Source organism: Myotis daubentonii, chromosome 3, assembly GCF_963259705.1.
Source record: "Myotis daubentonii chromosome 3, mMyoDau2.1, whole genome shotgun sequence".
Lineage (NCBI taxonomy): Eukaryota > Metazoa > Chordata > Mammalia > Chiroptera > Vespertilionidae > Myotis > Myotis daubentonii.
In genome coordinates this window covers 159,300,301-159,314,316 of record NC_081842.1, presented here as the reverse complement: position 1 = coordinate 159,314,316, position 14,016 = coordinate 159,300,301, and the positions used below count along the sequence as shown (strand labels likewise).

General features: G+C 39.4%; 1 protein-coding gene across 21 annotated transcripts in view; it reads left to right on the top strand.

Moving 5' to 3' along the window:
• Nucleotides 1–14,016, top strand: part of ADGRL2 (adhesion G protein-coupled receptor L2) — a 288,043-nt gene that overhangs the window by 192,787 nt on the left and 81,240 nt on the right. The gene's annotated exons all lie outside the window — the stretch shown is intronic.

Below are 14,016 nucleotides of genomic sequence, written 5' to 3'. Positions count from 1 at the left end.
ATATGTAACACATATACAGTATTTAGATTTTTAAAAAATATAAAGGTTATGAATGTGTAATTTCAAATGTAATCTTGTTCTTTAGGGCTTCAGATTCTGAAATATTTTCTTATATCAAGAATGTTTAAATATCTGGGTCTGGCAATATTTGCACCTTAATTTTAAAAATTAATACACTTTATTTTTTACAGCAGAAAATACAGAATTAATATACCCCCATTCCCAAATGTGCACAACCTCTCTAACTACCAACATTTCACACCACGGTAATACATTTGTTAAAATAAATGAACCACATTGACACATCGTTATTATCCCAAATCCATAGTTTATATTAAGGTTCACTCTTGGTTTTGTCCTTTCTATTGGTTTTGACGAATTTATGACGTGTCCACCATTGTAATACAGCAGTAGTCCCCCTTATCCCAGGGGATACCTTCAATGACTCCCAGTGGATGCCTGAAACCTGGATAGTACTGATAGTACTGAACCTTAACATATACTATGTTTTTCCTTTCTAAGTATATCTTTTCATTGAAAGAAAGCATTTATGGCCTCTCTTTGGAATATCTTAATTGCCAGCATCACCATTCTTGCACTTTGGGGCCTTTATTTTAAAGGGTTACTTGAACATAAGCCCTGAGATACCAAAACAGTTGATCTGATAACCGAGGTGCTACTAAGTTGGGTAGTATATGCTTCGTGCATACACTGGACAAAAGAATGATTCATGTCCCCAAAGGCACTCAGAATGGAGCACAGTTTAAAACATCAATTGTTTGTTTCTGGAATTTTCCATTTAATATTTTTGGACCATAGTTGACTGCAGGTAACTGAAACTGTAGAAAGTGAGTGTGTGTGTGGGAGATGGTGGGGGTGCTACTATATCTTATAGAATAGTTTCACTGCCCTAAATATCCTCTGTGCTTCACCTGTTTATTCCATCCTCCCTACTAACCCCATGACAACCATTGACCTTTGTGTTGTCTCATAGTTTTGCCTTTTCTAGAATATTACACAGTTGGAATCATACAGTATATAGCCTTTTCAGATTGAGTTCTTAGTAATATGCATTTAAGTTTCCTCCATGTCTTTTCATGGCCTCATAGCTCATTATTATAGCATTAAATGATATTCCATAGCCTGGATATACACAACACCCACAAATAGACACACCTACACACATTTATTTGGGTGATACCATTGATTGATTTTTTTGTTTTAAAAATGATTTGTTGGAAAGTAGTTAAAACTTTATATAAATTATATTTCTTAAATGGACATTTGACTCCCTACATAGAGAGAGAATACAAAAAATTGCTGACCTTGGGTGTCTCCTTTCTTCTCCCTTAGCCCAGAGCACATACCTCTTGGCATCTATTTTTTCCTAAATTTTGGTACTATTGTCATTTTAATTAGATTTTCTCATATGTATTAAAATTGTGGTTAGTTAAGGTTGAATTAGTGCAGTTAATATCCATCAATCACAGGTATTTAGAACATAGAGACTCTCTGAAGAAAAACTTAACTACCACAGACTTTATTGTACATTGTTGCTTTTTATTTTGTTTATTAAGAAAACCCTTCATATTTCTTTTCAAAGCTTTTACCCTCTTCTCCTGCTTTTTCCCCCTCTGATCACAATATTCTGTCTAGTTTAATAATTAACCATTTATTCATTCTTTACATGTTGATCTAACAGTTCTGTGGAAGTGTTATGATCTGAGTATTAGAAGCAGGTCAGAGAGAAATGGGAAGTGAAGAATTATTCAGTATAATTACCTGTTTTTACTAAAGCAGTGGGAGTTAGTAGAAAGAAAGAATCTAGAAGAATTGGCTTTGAGGAATTGTGCATTGTAGGTAACTTTGTATGTGAGATAATACATTTTAAATACACAGTTGAGTAGCTAGCAAATACGTTGAAAGGTCAGTGTGAGCAGACAGGTTAAATAGCCATCTCAGACAACGATGAAAGAAAACTGAGTTTATTTAAGGAAAAGGGGACGGGAGATGGGAGTTTCCAAAGGGAAAGGCACTGAGCCAAAGGGTGTTGGGTTCATGATGGCAGCAAAAATGTACTCATTTTATTTTATTTTATTTATTTTATTTTATTTTCCACTCAGCAGTTAGTTCAATCCCAGGCTGCCCCAGCCTCTCTATGGAGGCTGCCCCGGCGTCTGTGGAGGCTGTGTGTGTTCAGGGCTCTGGGTCTGGCACTGCATGTTCACAGGCTGGTCGGGGAGGCTCCCACCTGCCCAAGCAGACAGACCGGCACGTGGCCCCTCCCGGCCCACTCCTTGGGCCTTCGCCCTCGGGGACAGAGCTGCGCCAGCCGTGCTGGGACCACTGTGAGCTGTGGGAGGCTCAGATGCGGATCCACTGCAGGGACGGCCGCGGCACGGGACCTCCTAGTAGAACCGATGGGCCCGTGTCTGTCCCTCGTTACTCGGGCTCTGGGGCTGCCTGAGCCTCGGCACCAAAGCACCAGAACCTGAGTTTGGGGTCCCAGGAGTCACCCACCCAGTTCAGCCCTCGGTGCAGCTGCTGAGAGGGGCGGGCACGTCCAGTCCACCTCACGACCAAGAGCTCGCCCTCATGGGGGCGGCACCACACCCTGCGGGCTAGGAGCGGGCAGAGGCGGTGCAGCAGGTTCTGTTTGGTGGATGGAGATGGAGGGTGGTGCTTCCTCTCCTCTCTCTAGGGGGAGCCCTCAGCGCCGGGCCGGGAGCATGGTCAGGTCCTGGAGGACAGGGCGGGGGACAGGGCGTAGGCAGAGCCACCGGAGCACAAGGAAGGGCATAGAAGAGGCAACAGGACAGCCCAGGCTGGGCTGCTTTGGCTCACTGAGACGTCAGAGACAAGGGGGCCTTGGAGACAGGTTCAGGGGGCCAGCCCATTGCTCCCCTGGTTGCAAGTCTCATGGAGTCTCTTAGTGGGTACATGCATGTGGGAGATTGGCAGGGGCATGCCCCTTGGAGGGAGAGTGCACTGGGTCCTTTGTCCTGAGCATGTTTATCTCTTTCTTGCAGGTGGGAATCTTAGGGGAAATCTCAGGGGAGGGTCTTAATAGAATATTCATCAGCTTTCCAGGTGTGCAGTTTCAGAGTCATGGGCTCTGCTGGTCGGTGCCAGGGCAGGGGATCATTAGTCAGTGTAGCTGGTCCTGAGGTAGCCACATCACTTGTCTGGTTTTGTTGCTTTTCTGGGCCTGGAGCAGAAATACACTGAGACCTAGATGTCATTTGTGGGGAGGAAAAGGTCGGGGGGCGGGGGGTCTATGCTGCATGACCAGTGGTAAGCTACGGGAGGATAGGTTACCCTGGGGGCTCGGTTCTTGTTTTGCCGGTTTTGCCCCTTACTGGGCATCTGAGAATTTCCACCCTGGTAAGTTTCTGTACCTGGCCCATCCTTGCTCTGCTCATGTCTAACATACATGTCTTGTCATACTTATAAATAACATTATAGGAAATATACAAGACAGACATGAAGTTAGTTATTTTTATTGTTTTAATAGAGGCCTGGTGCACAAAATTCCCTCAGCCTGGCCTGCTCCCTCTCCGCAATACAGGACCCTCAGGGTATGTTGGGCCTAAACCAGCAGTCAGATATCCGTCTTGCAATCTGGGACACTACATGCACCAGTGACCGTACTTTTCATACAGGTGAAAGGCATATTGCTGTTGTATGGGCAGTTACATTTTTTTGCCCTGATTATAAAATAGTACATAACATGATCCTTCTGAGGTACTAGTACCATTTTCCCCATCTATGGATGGAAAAACTGAAGCAGAGAAAAGTTAAGTAATTGGCTTTGTCACACAGTTATAAGTGTCAGAATCAGGGCTGACCACAAAATGTGCAAGCCAGAGTCCATGCATGTCATCGCTGCATCATCCTGTTTTTGCAGTGGTAGAGTAGCCTTGCCAGGTTTTAATTTTTAAATGTAAGAAACTGTTCCCAATATATGGGGTAGGGTCCCTAGGCCTGGCCAGCGGTCAGGGGCAATCGGCAATCTGTGGAGTAACCGGTGGGACAATTGGGGGGGCCCCTGCTGGCACCCGCCTTGGCTGGCGGCCTCCCACCACCCGCTCGCCAGCCCAAACTGGGGGCAGCTCCTGTGTTGAGCGTCTGCCCCCTGGTGGTCAGTGCACATCATAACGACCGGTCGTTCCACTGTTCGGTCGATTTGCATATTGTGGTTTTATTATATAGGATTATGTTATAAAAGCAGGACTGCATTTTTTTATAAATTCCTTTGAAAGGAAATGGAGTTTTGAGGTACTTAAATTCTGTAAAAGCATACAGTTGTTTTCTGTACCTTTATTATCAAAATCTCTAATCAAATTACATGTATTAATGTAAATAAGAGGTCAATTCGAAAACTGACTATAGAAACCCAATTTTTAAATTGTATTATACTGGTGGCTTATAATTATTTAATCACCACAGTGACAATTTAAACATGAACACTTTATTTATGAGGAAGACAGTTAAATAACTTAAAAATGAGTGTCATAGTAGTAGCTTATTATTACTCCATTCTGTGTATGTAAATAAATCTTTAAGGCAGTCTGTCATATTTGACTGTTATTTGGTTACAAATAGCTATAAGAAAAATGGGAAGACAATATTTGTGCAGCTGAATTATATACTAAATAATTTTTGAGTGTATATACTGCTTGTCCCTGTTTTTTTAAATTTAAAAATACTTTCAGTACAAATAAAGTAAAAGTTATTTTCACCAAACTCCTAATAATTTGACAATTTTTCCTATTCATAGTCATCAAAAATGTGATATTCAATAGAGTAAAAAAGCCTTTTTTCTCTCTTTAATGTAGAAAATTTCTCTCTGGAAAGCTCTACGCACTAGAATTTTTCTATTAAGTTTGAAAGTTCCCGTTTTCTCCCTGTAATGATGGAGATTGGCACAGAATTTTCTATCACTTTAGCAGTTGAGAGGCAAGTAAATAAACACACTTGTAATTCTGAATGTGGTGACGGTAAAAGTGTTGTTATTCCTTCTTTGATCATTGAAAGTGTGAAACCAAGAGTCTATTAGTAACTGATAGTATACTTGTCTTATAAGTACACCAAATGGCTCAGTCCAGAAGGTGAGAAATTAAATTCCTTTTTAAAATGATATGTACTTTAATATTTTATAAAATAATCACTATTAGGGATAATTTTTTACCACTCTGAAGACAGTAGTGAGGTAACTTAAAAAAAATGTGAACTGTTGTAACAGCTTGAATTATTAAAGGCAAAAATAACCCAACTACTACTCTGAGGTATTTGATGAATAAGTAAATTAGAATTTGCCTGCAATATTGGTTCTTTGCAGCACTAGGGTACAATCTAGTTCATGTCTTACAGTGATGGGTTAAATTGTACCAGAGATCATCCTCTTTGGCATTGCTTTCAGCTGTCCTTCTGTTCATGTTCTTCGCTCTAAGAATGCACATTCTCATCTAGGACGTTTGCTGCCTACGATTTTTCTCTATAGAATGTCCTTCAGTTTTTAGCATTTTGGCCTAGAGATCTGAAAGTAAATGTTTATTATTTTTGATGTTAAAGGTAAGGTTAAGGTGCATGGGTATTAGGTTCAGTTTTAGAGTCTTAACTCGTACTGTCAGGGTACCTCTGTCAATAGAAAGAGTATGTACAGCTCTAAAATTAGTATGTACTACTCTCAAGAAGATGGTAAGAATACATGCCTCAGTTTTTCTCTCTGGTAGGAAAGGTATAACACGTGTAAATGATTCAAAGATAAGCGTGTGTGTGTGTGTGTGTGTGTGTGTGTGTGTGTGTGTGTCAAAATTGCTGGAGGAAAATAGTGTCCTAGACTTAGAGAATTAACTTAGCTCCATAAAAGCTTTTAGCCAATTATTATTTTTTTAGCTCACAATATAAATAGCAACTGACTAGAACCTCATAGCAAAACTATATTGGGGTTCTTATTAAATAAACAAAATCGAGTCTATTTTTGGTTGTTATACTACCCATCTAAGGACTCCTCTAAGTTTATTTGGGAACAGGTTGGCGTATAAAAATAAATAGTTTGTCAAGTAGTTATAGTTTACAAGAGTTAGCACTCACAAGAGTGGTGAGAGAACATATAGATGAAGCAGACATAGAGTTGATAGTACAAGTGAACAGATGATAATACCCTCAGAGTTCATGTGGTTTGAGTACACAAAAGCCCTGGAGAATGCCTGCATTTAGGGCAGAGATAGAGTTACCATCCAGGAAACAGAATGGGCACAGGAGGAGATGTCTCATAAGCAAAGTATAAGACACATACATATTTTTTCTCTTGTTGATTTAGAGGACTTATTTATTCTATTTAGAGAGCTCCAATAAAATAACCCATTGAGATTTTCAAGATAGTGTTTCTTCAGGATAGAAATCAAGAAAGCAGTATTCAGCCTGCATAGACCAGAAGAATCAGGTGGTCAGCCAGACAATACTTGGGTACAGTTTAGTTAAATTAAGCTAAGGAAGAGCCAAAACTTACTTTAGAGCCTAGATCATTTCCACAAAGGTTAGGATGTTGGACGTGAGTTCAAATATCTAGGAACCAAATTAATCAACTCCCATCATGCACCCCGTTCAATAACTTCTATCCTTGAATTTCTAAACCGACCAGTATTCCCAACCTGTTATCTCCAAGTATAATAACTCCATTTTATTTTTAACATTTTAACCCAACAGCAATTCAGGTGGTGACAATTTCTTGTGTGCATGACAATTTGAAAAAACTGCGTTATTGTATATGTATGTGTGTCACTTTTTCTGTCCTGGGGTTCTTTACATCACAGTGGATGCAGAGCGAGATGGAACGTTGAGTGCATACTCCCAGTGTGCAGTTAGAAGAAAGGACCATGCATGTCTTAGTCTGGACTAAACAGAATGACCTTTCCCTCTGTCTCTCCACTTCCCTTCTTGCCGCCTTACCAGGCAAGGCACATAACAAGGGGCCCTTTATGGGAGGGGATAAGCATACACAATTGTTTCTATTTTAAGAGAGTTATTAAATAGCAGATTGTTATAGCTGCTGAGGAACTTGGGACTCGTGGTATCCAACACCCTTATTGCTCTTGGGGAATCAACTGTCATTGCAGTCAGTACACTTGTTTCATACTGCATTCCCCCCCACCCCCCATCCACAGGATGCATTCTAAAGCCCACAGTGGATGCCTGAAACTAGGGTTAGTACTAAGCCCTATATAGCCTATGGTTTTTTCTATACATACAGGGGTGGGCAGAAGTTGGTTTAGAGTTGTGAGTACACAAAACACAAAGTTTATTCTTGTATTATTATTTATTATACAAATAGTATTGTATTATTTTCCATACGAACAACTTTAAACCTCCTTTTACCCACCCCTGTACATACCAATGATAAAGTTTAATTTATAAATTAGGCAAAGTAAGATGAACAGTAACTAATAAAATAGAAGAGTTATAACAATATACTGTAATAAAGTTATGTGAATGTGGTCTTTCTCAAAATACCCTATTGTACTATACTTACTCTTCTTTTGATGATGTAGGATGATAAAATGCCATAACTATTCCTAAATCTATGTATCCATCCTTACTTGCATTAAATAAATAGCTTGGTGTTACTCATTTCAACGATCTCTTGTTGAAGTCTTTATATAGGCTCAATGTTTTCTGGTACAACATGTTACTATCGGTCGGAACATGTGTTGTGATCATGTTTGCCACCACAAATTTAATGCCTTTTCTATCCTGATTAAGTACTGCTACACACTGTGGCCTTACTTTGGCAGTTTTAGGTGTGACAGCAAAACTATCATGGATTTTTCCCCTTCCTCATGACTTCGCTAATGGAAGATTCATTGTTACCATGGATCTTAGCAATCTCAGCATGTGGTGTGTTTTCTTTTCTCATTAAGTCAAGAACTTTAACCTTTTCACTTGAAGGTAGCACTTTACAGCTTCTCTTTGGCATATCTGAATCACCAGCATCACTACTCCTGTGCTTGAGGCATTACTAACTAAAATAATAGTTACTTAAACACAGCACTGCGATCCCGAGACAGTTGCCCCCAGACGGCTCCCGAGTGACTAACAGGTGGGTAGCATACAGAGCCTGGATACTCTGGCAAAAGAATGATTCATGTCTCTCGGGCAGAGTGGGACCGCAGTAGATTTTATCATGCTACTCAGAATGGCACACGATTTAAAACTGAAGAATTGTTTAGGTCTGGAATTTTGCATTTAATCTTTTTGGACTGCGGTTGAGAGAAGGTAACGAGCCCAGAAAGCAAGACCATGGATAGCTGAGAGGTGGAGGCAACGGTATATTCTCCTCATTTAAAAAAATCCTTGGGAAGGAATGGCAACATGATATTCTTCTTTTTATTTTGTGAACCTTTAAAAAGATTGAATTATTTGTCACAGGGTCTGAATCATCAACTTGTCCATATCTATAACCTCATTAAGTGTGGCATGAAAATTTATTCTTGAATAATAAGCAATTCTTAAGTAATAATTTCTTATCTGTGTTTTAAAATATATACCTTTGTTATTCTTAAGTATTCTAACAGATATTAAGGGTGTGTGAAATATTTAAAGACAGGAGGTACATACACCTAAAACCTTTCTAGGATGACTATTGGGAGCTTCTCAGAATTTAACCATGAAAATCCATTAAAATGCAGTCACAGTTCTGCCACTGTTCTCTGGCAGACATCCTGATTATAGATTTTAGTGTGGGTATACTCTCTTTGACATATGGCCCTCTCAACTTCCATATTGATCTTTCAGTCTTCATAAAGAAGCTTTGTATTAAAGCCTGAGCTATATGAGTTTTTTAATTTAGATGTTTTTGTTTTCGGATGTCTCTTTATAGGTAACAATAAACTTCAAACCCCTTTCTAAGATGTTCACATTCTTTTCTTTTTAAATGGTTTTATTGATTTCAGAGAGGAAGGAAGAGGGAGAGAGAAATAGAAACATCAATGATGAGAGAGAATCGCTGATTGGCTGGCTGCCTCCTGCACACCCCGCACTGAGGATTGAGCCCACAACCTGGGCATGTGCCCTGACCGGGAATCCAACCGTGACCTCCTGGTTCATAGGTCGATGCTCAACCACTGAGCCACAACAGCCCGGCCACATTCCTTCCTATTTATGGCCTTCTCTTCGAAAAAATACTTGCCCAATCTTCATTTTTACCCAATTCAGTGTTTCATAATATTTTATTCAAAATACTTATTGGTCAGGAATACTTCTCTCTTGCTTAGTATATTTATTCTGTGTACCTATTTATTCTCATAGGAGGTAAGCCTGCCATTTCTGAGAAATTACATTCTTACCTTTATGCTGTTTTTCCCAAGTGCATTTATCTATCTGTAGTGAAAGGCTTACCAACCATTTGTCCATTAAGATGAAATGTATCTTGGGGAAAATTAGTAACTCAGATTCTACTATCTCATCATCTCTGTGTAATAACTTAGGTTATTTTCTGTTAGGTGATGGATTTCCACTGATTCTTTTACTTGTGGCTGAGCTGTTTTAAGACAACTAACTGGAATTATAAGCAACTCTCCTTAGCCAAGGATTGGGACGTTACTAGTATAGACTCTGGAACATTTGTACAGTAATAAATAATCATTAAAGCTCTAATTGGCATATCTAATTGGACACATACTTTGCATGTCACTTACTGATGGATATTTAAACCAAAGCACTTATTATAGAAAGGGGAGACTGTTGGCAGTAATAAACATGAACCATATTAAACAGTCACATTTAGTGTGCAAGAAAGACTAATGAATTATAAAATGAATTAGGAGACAAATCATCTAAATATCCCTTACAACCCTGCTTAATTAGCAAATGTAGAAGAAACAATGTCACATCAAAGATTCTGCCCTACAGGGGCATTTGTTTCTCCTTTTAAAATGAACCTTAGTAAAATAACTCTACATGATAATGAAGACTAAGAGTGGAAGTGTAAATGGCTGGTTTTCAGTGGTATTTCTGGTTAATATGTGGGTTTTTATCTTTTATACTAGAGGCCCAGTGCACAAAATTCATGCACGGGGGGAGAGGGAGGGCGCAGGTGTCCCTCAGCCAAGCCTGCATCCTCTCCAATCTGGGATCCCTCTCACAATCCAGGATTGCTGGCTCCCAACCTATTGACTGCCTGCCCTGCCTGATTGCCCCTAACCGCTTCTGCCTGCCAGCCTGATCACCCCCAACCACTCCCCTGCCAGCCTGATCAACACCTAACTGCTTCCCTGCCGGCCCGATTGCCCCTAACTGCCCTCCCCTGCTGGCCTGGTCACCCATAACTGCCCTCCCCTGCAGGCCTGGTTACCCCCTCTGCCCTCCCCTGCTGGCCTGATTGCACAAAACTGCCCTCCCCTTCTGGCCATCATGTGTGAACATGGGGGTGGCCATCTTGTATGTTGGAGTGATGGTCAATTTGCATATTACTTCTTTATTAGATAGGATTTTGTCCATTGGTCAAGGAAGTCAAGACCATTTTCCTTAGGGACACTACATTGCTGATCTTCAGTATTTCCTATGGATTATTCAGTGAAATTAATTTTTAAAAGCAAAGACATACCTCATTTCAACTCTGTTGATTTTGCTTCAGTTTTTATTTTTAGAAGTTTGCCTTTATTTTTTAAACCAAAGTTGAGAGGTGAATAGATAAAAGCAAATGTGGACATTTATTTGACATACACATTTCAATAATATAATAATTTTTTCATAGTCTGAGTATTACTTATTCCCGCTCTCTCATTTTAGAGATGAGTGTTACAGATGAGGTGACAATAATATTTCAGTAGTACAAATATTGTTCTATACCTTGTAGTTTCCTACTCAGACCATTTCCTACTACACACTGAAATATTGCGTTGTGGCCCTGGCCAGTGTGGCTTGGTTGAAGCATCATCCCTTACACTGAAAGGTCATAGGTTTGCTTCCTGGGAAGGGCACATACCCAGGTTAAGGGTTCGATCTTCAGTCTGGGTGCACACATGAGGCAACCAATCTATGTTTCTCTCTCGCACCAATGCTTCCTCTGTCTCTCTCTCCCTCCCTCTTTCTCTCACTAAAAAAATCAATAAAAAACATCCTTGGGTGATGATTAGAAAAATAATAAAATATTGCTTTTGTCAAGTAAATTTAAATTAATTTTATTAATTGACAGAAATCAAGTCCAATTCAGTGTTATATTACTAAAACATACTAGACAGTCAAATGTTAAATAACTAAAGGAAAACATTCAAATACCCATTTGAGTGTTTTGTTTTGGATATAAATGATATAAATGTGATTTCTTTATAGGGCATATCTGCTTTCTGATGTCATAATACTAGTGTCAGTGTAGAAATATGGCTTACAAGCATCTTAAAGACAACTATACTTTGAACAAATATAAATAGATATTTAATTACAGCTGTAGAGAATAGAAATTGAATTTTATTTTACAGTTTCAAAGTAAGGCATAGTCACTATTTTTCTTTTGTATTTGGCTTTTTCTTCAGTTTCCCCCTTCTCCCTCCAAACACTTACTAGTATAGTCAAGTGCTACTGAAATGTAATATGATGCATATTTTCTGCCGGTATAAAAAAAGAAGACCAAATTATGAATTGTAACTTCAGTTAATAATTTGGATTTATTTTTCATATGTAGTACAACTTCATATTCTGATGTTTATTACTAGTAAATAAATACATATAATTCATTAAAGCTTTGGAATAATTTCACTGTCTGGAAATATACTGTTTATTTAATACATTTTATTATATAGTAAATAACAAGCAAATATAATTTGAATAAAGTTGAGAATGTTCCTTTTTCATTTTCTTTTTTTAATTTGAAATTTTACTTTTCAATTACAGTTTACATTCAATATTACTTTCTATTAGGTTCACTTGTACAGCATAGTGGTTAAACAATCATATACTTTACACAGTGATCCTCCAGTATTTCCAGTACCCACCTGATACCACACATAGTTATTGTAATACTACAGGCCCAGTGCATGAATTCGTGCACCTGGAAATGAACTGTGGGCTGAGAGGCTGCGGTAGGCCTAGGGGCAGGTCTAAGCCCATTCTCCACACCCCCGCCCAGCCCCTCTCTTCACGGCCCCCATCCCCTGTCTGCCCCCAGCCCTGCTCCCGCCGCCGCTCCCACGCGCTGACAGCACCGGCCCCACTTGCACTTGCTGATGGCACAGAGCGATTTGGGCCAGCACCAGCAGTGGGTGTGAGTGCCAGGCAGAACCGCGGTGCATGGGAGCAAAGAAATTTTCAGTAACCACCAGAGGCTCACCCAGATGACAGCGACCAGCGCCCTGCCTTGGTCCACCATCTCGCAGCGGCTGATGCCCACTATGTTCCACACACGTCCCCTGGTGGTCAGCGTACATCATAGCAACCATTGTTTGGTTGTTCTGGCTGTTCCGCCGTTTGGTCTATTTGCATATTAGCCTTTTATTATGTAGGATGATTGACTAGATTCCCTGTATTGTACTTTACATCCTTGTGACTATTTTGTAACTACCAATTAATACTTCTTAATCACTTCACCTGGCTCCCCAGTCGGCTTCCCCACTGGCAACCATCAATATGTTCTCTGTATCTATTAGTTTGTTTCCATTTTGCTTCTTTATTTTGTTCTTTAGATTTCACATATAAGTAACATATGGTATTGGTCTTTCTTTGTGTGACTTATTTCACTTAGCATAATACCCTCATTATCCTTTTTATTTTATTGAAGTTTCTAAGTAAGTTAAAAAAATTACCAATATGTTATTTGGTGGAGAAAATATCCTTTGTTATTTGTTTAATCCAAATTCTTATTTTTGTTTTCTTACTTGCAGCTTAGGAGCTCTACTTTGCCATATCAAAATCAGGATTTTGAGTCAGTATTATTCATAATGTACTCTAAAAACGAATTTTATTAAATGAAGAGAGAAAAAGATTGGATGTTAAATTATTCAAAAACAACTTACACTAGCATTTATTATGGGCCTGTTAATTTTTCCATAGATCATGTAATGATAGTGCAACTCTAGATCATATTAACCACAACAGCATTAACAAAAACAGCAGCATCGATACTCTGCTTTGTACACATTCAAGGAAAATTATTGTAGGCAATTAGGTTTTACTAATGCGTATTTATCTGTCTTACAGATTTTAAAGACCTATTGTTTTAAATTTGTTATCTATTTTGTATAAAATATAGCAATCTAGTTATAATTTTTAGTGCTGTTTGCTCTTCCACGGTTAGATTTAGAGATAATATCTCTCAGATATTTCTAGGAAAAATGAAGAAATACGGAGAAGTGAGCAATTCTTTAATCCTAATATTTGTTTATTTCACATAAATCAATGAAGTATATCATGTAACTAATATATGTCACAGTTCTCTCAATATTTCTTCACATGTTAAATGCAAACAATAAAGACATAGTTTTACAACTCACCTAAACACAGTCCTCATGACCTTAAAGAGTGTCTGACATGAGTCATCCTATATAATAAAAGCCTAATATGCTAAGTGTCCAACCATTCATTCGACCGTTCGACCAGTCACTATGACGTGCACTGACCACCAGGGGCAGACGCTCCGATCAGTAGGTGGCTTGCTGCTGGGGTCTGGCCAATGGTACTGGGCAGGACATGCCCAGACACACCCTGGAGCCCTCCCGTGATTCCTCCCCAGCCCTGATCGTGCACTGGTGGAGTCCCTTGGCATGGCCTGCAGGGACGGGGCCAAAGCTGGCTCTCTGACATCCCCCAGGGTGTCCCAGATTGCAAGAGGGCTCAGGCTAGGCTGAGGGACCCCAACTTGGCTTGAGATTCTTAGCAGTGGTATTTCTGTTAGGTTTTTTTTAAGACTACAGATAGGTCATTGCTTTTGAACTCACCTATAATTTGTGAGAATATTAATCTGTTCCTATAGATGGATTTGCCATGAAGCTAATTAATCTTAAACGTCAGAACCCTTCTCCT